The following is a 6881-nucleotide window of genomic DNA, read 5'->3' as shown; positions in this document are numbered from 1 at the left end:
TACTCACAACTAAAAAAAAAAAAAAAAACACAGCACTTTAAATATTTATAGTAACATACTCGTACATATTTATCAGACACTTTAACTTGTGGTTGACTAATTCTGTGTGTGCCATTCAAGTAGTTCATACACTTTCTTTAAAATTTCTTTTTCAACTAAATAAATTTCCAATAGCGCCTTCCTTTTTTGTAATTCTAACACCCGCAGCTGTTTAGCGCGAATTTCTCTCATCATTTCATCTGCCTCGTCCACTTCCTGGCTCCTCCTTTTATTGGACTTTACTCTGGAAATTCACAAAATATGGATTAAGTACAGAGAAAAAAAACGACTAATACTGTACTATGCATCCAGTAGACAACACAATTCACTACTGCTGATTGTTGCTTACAGTGGAGTTTGAGGTGAAGGATTCACGCCTGCGGTGTCGTTCAGTTCGGGTAAACAGAGTACGGGAACATCCAATGTCAGTGTTTCTTCCATAGGAATCTGTTTTCACAGGGAACAAATAAAACGCACGTCATGCCATATATTTTTTTCTACTATTATAAGACACCAAGAATATATAGGATTGTGTATAGTATACATTTCACGTACCGGTATCTCTTCAGCATATCCTCCCTCATCGTCGTAGGGGTTTTCTAGTGGTTCGGCGGAATCACCCAATACCGCTATTACGTTTTCTTCTATAGTGGTAATCGGGCTTCCTGGAGGTCCACCTCCTGTTCCTTTGTTGATGTTACTTTTTTTGTCCAAGCTGCATTTGGCTTGCGGCTTTAATCGACGCCATAGGCCTGTGAATATACCGGACGTAATTTAGTACACACCTGTTCACTTAAGAGTTAATTTTTTGCATTTAAAGTTTATTTCTCACGTTTAAATATTTCACATTGAAAGGTGTAACTGTTATTTTTGTGAATAAAATAGCAAAATTACTTTTAACTTACCCATTAACGTATTTGTATCACGTGGCGGGTTCTGAGGAAAACTGCTGTTAAAAACATCTGTTATTTTCCTCCACGCCGCCTTCTTCTTCTCCAAAGTTTCACTGTTGTAGGATTTATTTTCTATAACATCATAATTTCTTATTATGTCTGACAACACGGTCTTTTCTTCCTTAGAAAAGTTCGAAACACGTTTCGCCATTATGCCTGTTGTGAATCAGCTGATTTTCATTTGGCTCCCGCGTTAATGAAACGTTTCCATTGGCTCCGCCATTGTTAATCGGCAAAGAATCTAAATGCAAGATACTCCACACTTCTCCTACCCAGCTAAAACCGCAACTAAAACGGTATCTTACTAAACACCGGCTGAACATTGTTTAAGCAACGGAAATTCGTACGTAACTTAGACGTTGTTTAGTTAAACAGTGTCTAAGACTTAAAATCGGTCATCGTTTCTGCAATCGGCCCTATGCTTTGAACTGCTTTTCTTTGGCGCGTAAAGAAGACCTTGTTCGGATTATGAGGTTGAATCCACGCCCTATCCGAAATGAAGAATGTTTTCTTTTGCAAAAATATTTATGATTAACATCATATGCTTTGTTTCGTAAGTGTTTGTAACAGATTTTTTTCTTATTTAGTGATAAACTGAACTAGTGTTACAGTGAACTACGGTGCTGTAGTAGGGGGCTGAGGTATGCAATTGCATGAACTGATTATTGTAGTGACAGCGTTGATTGTTCGAAATGGGGAGGGATACAGGACCTCCAAGTAAATGTGACTGTGTAATATGTGATCTTCCTCGGTGTAATTTTTCTTCTCGGTCGTTTGAAAACAAACAATTAATTATGCAGAAAGATCGTACAATTCCTGAATTAGATATTTGCAACAAAGTTAAAACTTGCTTAAGACATTTTAATTCTAATTTACATGACAAAAATGACTGGTTTTCTTCAGTTCAAAAATTATACTGCTGGACCTGCCTTCTTTTTTCAAAGAATATAATATGAACAACGTGTGCAAGGCTATAAAAAGCACTCTCTTACTCAGAATCACCTGCATCCAATAATATGGGGGGAAAAAAAAGCCGCGAGCGTAATGTGAACTATCGCGAAGAAGCTATACGAATGCAGGAGCAGTACAAGTGGTGATCCGGCCTGCAGGACTCCACCGGCCTCAGTCGAGTAATATCTAGGATATATCACATGACTGATAACTACACTTCGTTGAATTGCCACACGCAGCATGCAATCAGGTTGCCGATATATGGTAGTATAGAGGAGGTGAGCGACCGCCCGGTATCGTAGTATAAGCAGTTCATGTTAAGAGTTGTGACCGGTCCAAATAGATAGAGCAGCTACAGCTAATGTATACCTATGTAAGCACTTGTTTTTGCATTACTGTGGTTGGAATAGTCAAAGCTTAACATATGTTCAGTGCAGACAAGAATTCAATCAAACATACTACAATGAGAGTGTCGCTGTTCCAAATAATTGCCCCTGGAATACCCTTACCCCCGCAGCCAGTCTTGATCCATTGGGAAACGTGGTTGGATGCTGTTAATTATTATGCAGATCATTACGGCAAAATAATGGAGATAATTGATGCATTGGATAGCACAGACAGTTCCGCTGTTGCAGCTGTAAAATCATTGTCTTCTGAACAGCTATTGGAAGATATTTTGTTCATTGATTCTAATTTTAAAATCGTGTCCAAAAGCATCATCCTGTTAGAATCGTCTAAACTACAACTCTCAGAAGTCCTTAATATAGTGGATAAAGTATCACAAACCGTTATCCAAAATAACAATTCACTAATTTCAGAAAAAGTGAAATGTAAGTTTAGAAACATTATTGCTAAAAATTCTCCCTATTCACAACTTCGTATTATAAATGATGTACCATCAGGTCACAAGTCATCTGAAGTTGGTGTACTAAAAAGTAGTGACTTTCCGTTCTTCAAATATGTACGCATTACATCGTGTGATGTTGAACGTACATTTTCCCAAAATAAAATCTTTTTAAGTAACCATCGGAGAAGATTACTTTGCAGTCGCTCAAAATGTACGTAACTCTTCACTGCAATGCACATATTCAAGGATGATGTATTTTACATTAAATTTTAAGAGTTAATATATCTCACTATAAAATAATGTGTATTTATATATTTAGACATTTCCTACTTCAATGATCATTCATTATATTTCTTGAATGCAGGATACAGATTTTATTGTAACCGCAGTATACTGCTCAGTGTTTACATCAGAGGCATACTCTAACCGTTGCACGCCCCCTTATCATACAGTCTATACCGCGTGCGCAGTAAACTTTGCGATTCTCGTGACAATTCCACGAAGTCTACTGATAACCAAAAACAAGTGAGTGACCAAAAGCATAATGAACTTTTTAGCGGAAACAGAGTCATTATAAAACGTTTTATCGATATTGTTTGTTTTTGGGAAACAAGAACAAGCTTTCAGAGTTCACAACGAGGGCAGATATTCTTCAAATAAGGGAAACTATATTGAATACCATACTATATAACGTCTTTGAACTAAACTTAATATTGTCACAGTCGGCTTCTAATATCAAAGACTGCAGAGTATTCTTTTTAACTTTAAATGGATTGACAACCGTTTTTTACGATTAGTAGGAAGAATTTCGGAATACCGCGACCAGCTAATCTCATAATTTGAGAAAATGATCCTGATGAAAACTAAGATCACGAGGCTTTGTTTTTTCTAGCCGTGAATTTTTAGTTTAGTTGCAGGACTTTAACTTATATCTTATGTTGACATTATTTGGAAATATTTTCCCTCTGACTGAAGTTTAGTTCTCTATATTGCAAACAAAGTCTCGTCATATCGGTTATTTTTAAATGAAGTCAAAGAGCTGGAAATAGAACTTTAAACAAGATGTGAGAACCTTTAAGAAATATAGGGCGCGATAGAATTAAGATGGGATGTAAGTGAACTAGACAAAGAAAGAGCAAGATTAAATATAGTACTTGATAACTTATTAAGACATAGGCCTACTATAAATACCTGTTTTGTTAGATTATTGATACAATTTTATTTTACAACAGCTCAGCAATCTCGATTCCCTACGCTTCTTTGAACTCATTAATCTCATTAATTCAGATCAGAATAAAAGGATGTTTCCTGTTCCCGAGATCGGTTTCGATTCCCTTAAAGATAGTTATCCTAACATGTTTGACTTTCCTGGTCTTCTATCCCAATAAACTGTCACACATGTTTCCGAAGACCTGCGTAAAAAAATGTTAATGAACTGTTAGTTTTCATCAAATCAAACCATCTAAATGAAGCATTAAGAAATGTAGTAAAACTTTGTGAACTAATGGTGGGTTTACACGTGCATGGATATACTGGCGCCAGTTAACACGCCAGTCGTAGGCCTACTTTTGCGCCATTAGGTTTACACGAGTTTCTTTGTTTTGCCTCGCCAGTGCCATTTTCAAGTGAGGCTGCTACCTGAATGGTGCACGATGGCATAACATTTCAAGTGAAGTTGAACTTGTTCATAGCGCTTGCCTAATAGTCGTAACTTTGTTGGTTGAGGAGATGATTTCTAAGTTGGAATAAAGAAAAGACATAAAAGAAGATAGCATATTATGGGTGAAAAAGTGGATTGTTCGGAGAGAAAATTTAGACACAACTGCGAGAATTCTAAAAGAATTAGATACCTACTGATGTTAGAGATGACAACAGACAATTCTGATTATCTACTACAATATGTAATAATAATAATAATAATAATAATAATAATAATAATAATAATAATAATCCGTGGCGACACAACCCATGAAGGGCCCAGACCAAAAACCAGCTGCTGGCATCACGTTCACATACCGAAGCAGAGGTGGACGATCATCCAACAAGAATGGAGGTATGTGGTTAGCACGACAATCTCCCAGCCGTTATAACGGCCTTTCGCAGCCAGATTTCGCTACCTATCGTAACTCCTAAAGTGCATCACGATGATGGGTGGGCACCGGTCCCATTCATTGACCGAAATTTCATGGGAAAATTTCTCCCCCCATGAGGATCCGAACCAGCGCGCATTCTATAATGCGACTCCTAAGCAGGATGCTTAGACCATTACAACATCTAGTAGTATCATTAGATTCAAAAGTTTGCTACCGACATGAGAGATGCTTTACTTCCAAAATTGAAATCGGAAATTATATTGGCATATTTAGCATCTTGAAATTATTTTGCTTCATTATAAACTTTCGTTTTTACGCTGTATTTATACATATATCTGGTGGCGTGGAAGGGCCTTAACACGACCAGAATAAATAAATTTATTATTATTATTATTATTATTATTATTATTATTATTATTATTATTATTATTATTATTATTATTATTATTATTATTATTATTATTTCGTTATGATTAATATTTGTATTCTGTTCCAAAGTGTATGTTACAATATCAAAGTTATAGCCAGAAGTTCAGACATCATCTTCACTGCACTAAGTACAACAAACGGACAGCTTAAAATACTTGAGATGTACTATAAGTAGTAGCATGAGGTGCTGCCAAGAAGTCAAAAGGCAAAGGATGCTTTTAACAGAAAACTGAGTATCTTCTGCTGACCTCAGGAAAAAGAAGTAGGGAAGACACTAGTGAAGTGCTTTGTGTGGAGTGTGGCATTATATGGGGCAGAAACGTGGTCATTACGACGAAGTGAAGAGAAACGGCCGGAAACCTTTGAATATGGAGAAGGATGGAGTGTGTGACGAAAGTATTATCCTGAAATTGATGAGGAAGAGAAAAAGAATTTGGCCTTGCCACTGCGTAACAAGAAACTGCGTACTGAAGAATGGACCGGAAGGAATGGTGAACGGGAGAATAGTTAGGGACAGAAGAAGATATCACGTGATAGACATCATTAAAATATATGGATCATATGCGGAGATTAAGAGGAAGCCTGAAAATAGGGAAGACTGTAGATTGCTGGGTTTGCAGTGAAAGACCTACCTTAAATAGAAAACTATGAATAAATGAATGAGTGTAGTATTTTCATAGGTAAATAGCAAGCACACACACGTCAAAATCTCATTTCTCAGTAGATGGCACTTAGCCCCTTTTGAATTGCGGTCTTAAATTGTATATAAATTAAGACTGTAGTGTTTTTATACAAAGTTCTCAAAATTTCTAAAGACTATCTTTCCCTTATTTCCACCACTTGGTACAAAATTCTGTCAGCAACTGGAAACCATGCTACTTTATGTTTGTTGAAGTCATTTGAACCACCGTCAGATTTCCTGCTTCTCGTTACTTTCCTTACCTCCGGAGTGTATGCATTTCGTATGAATTTTATTTTTGCTTTCACCTAGGGAATTCCCAATACATCAATTTTCATTGTCCTTGCCATGTTTTCGTAAACCTCTATTCTGACATCTCTATTTTTTTATATAAAAATTAAAGTTCAGATCCCACAAACACTGGTGTTTTTCATATACGTAAATAAACTCTGTGACTATCTCAGAATTCCACTTACTCATTCTTATAAATCAAATTTATAAAACTTGATGCAAAGATATCAGCGGACTATGTACTGTACGATACTGGCTTGCCGATGAGAAACTTCATGTTTATACGTGCAACAGAAATGTCCGCTTGCGCATGCGTCGCCACTGAAGCATTGAAAAGTTAGAATGCCACTAACTTTCCGAAACATTGCATGCAGTGTCTAAACTTGCACGCCAGTAAAGGTTTGCACGTGAACGTTGATTTTACTTGCTCGCCAATAGCTACTGGCGCCAATGAATCCATGCACGTGTAAACCCACCGTTATTCTATCAATTCCTGCTACAAGTGCCTCTATAGGAGAAATTTCACTTGTTTTATAATAATAATAATAATAATAATAATAATAATAATAATAATAATAATAATAATAATAATAATAATT

General features: G+C 36.4%; 1 long non-coding RNA gene across 1 annotated transcript; it reads right to left on the bottom strand.

The window, feature by feature from the left end:
* Positions 1–202: 202 nt before the first annotated feature.
* LOC138708621 (uncharacterized) lies at positions 203–819 on the bottom strand. The gene is made up of 3 exons (XR_011334727.1): positions 595–819; positions 389–486; positions 203–283 (listed from the first exon to the last, which is right to left on the bottom strand). It is a non-coding gene; the product is annotated as an uncharacterized lncRNA (long non-coding RNA).
* Positions 820–6881: the final 6062 nt, after the last annotated feature.

This window comes from Periplaneta americana, chromosome 11 (genome assembly GCF_040183065.1).
Source record: "Periplaneta americana isolate PAMFEO1 chromosome 11, P.americana_PAMFEO1_priV1, whole genome shotgun sequence".
NCBI classification, from domain to species: domain Eukaryota; kingdom Metazoa; phylum Arthropoda; class Insecta; order Blattodea; family Blattidae; genus Periplaneta; species Periplaneta americana.
The sequence above is the reverse complement of the archived record's forward strand: the minus strand, read 5'-3'. Positions and strand labels throughout refer to the sequence as shown.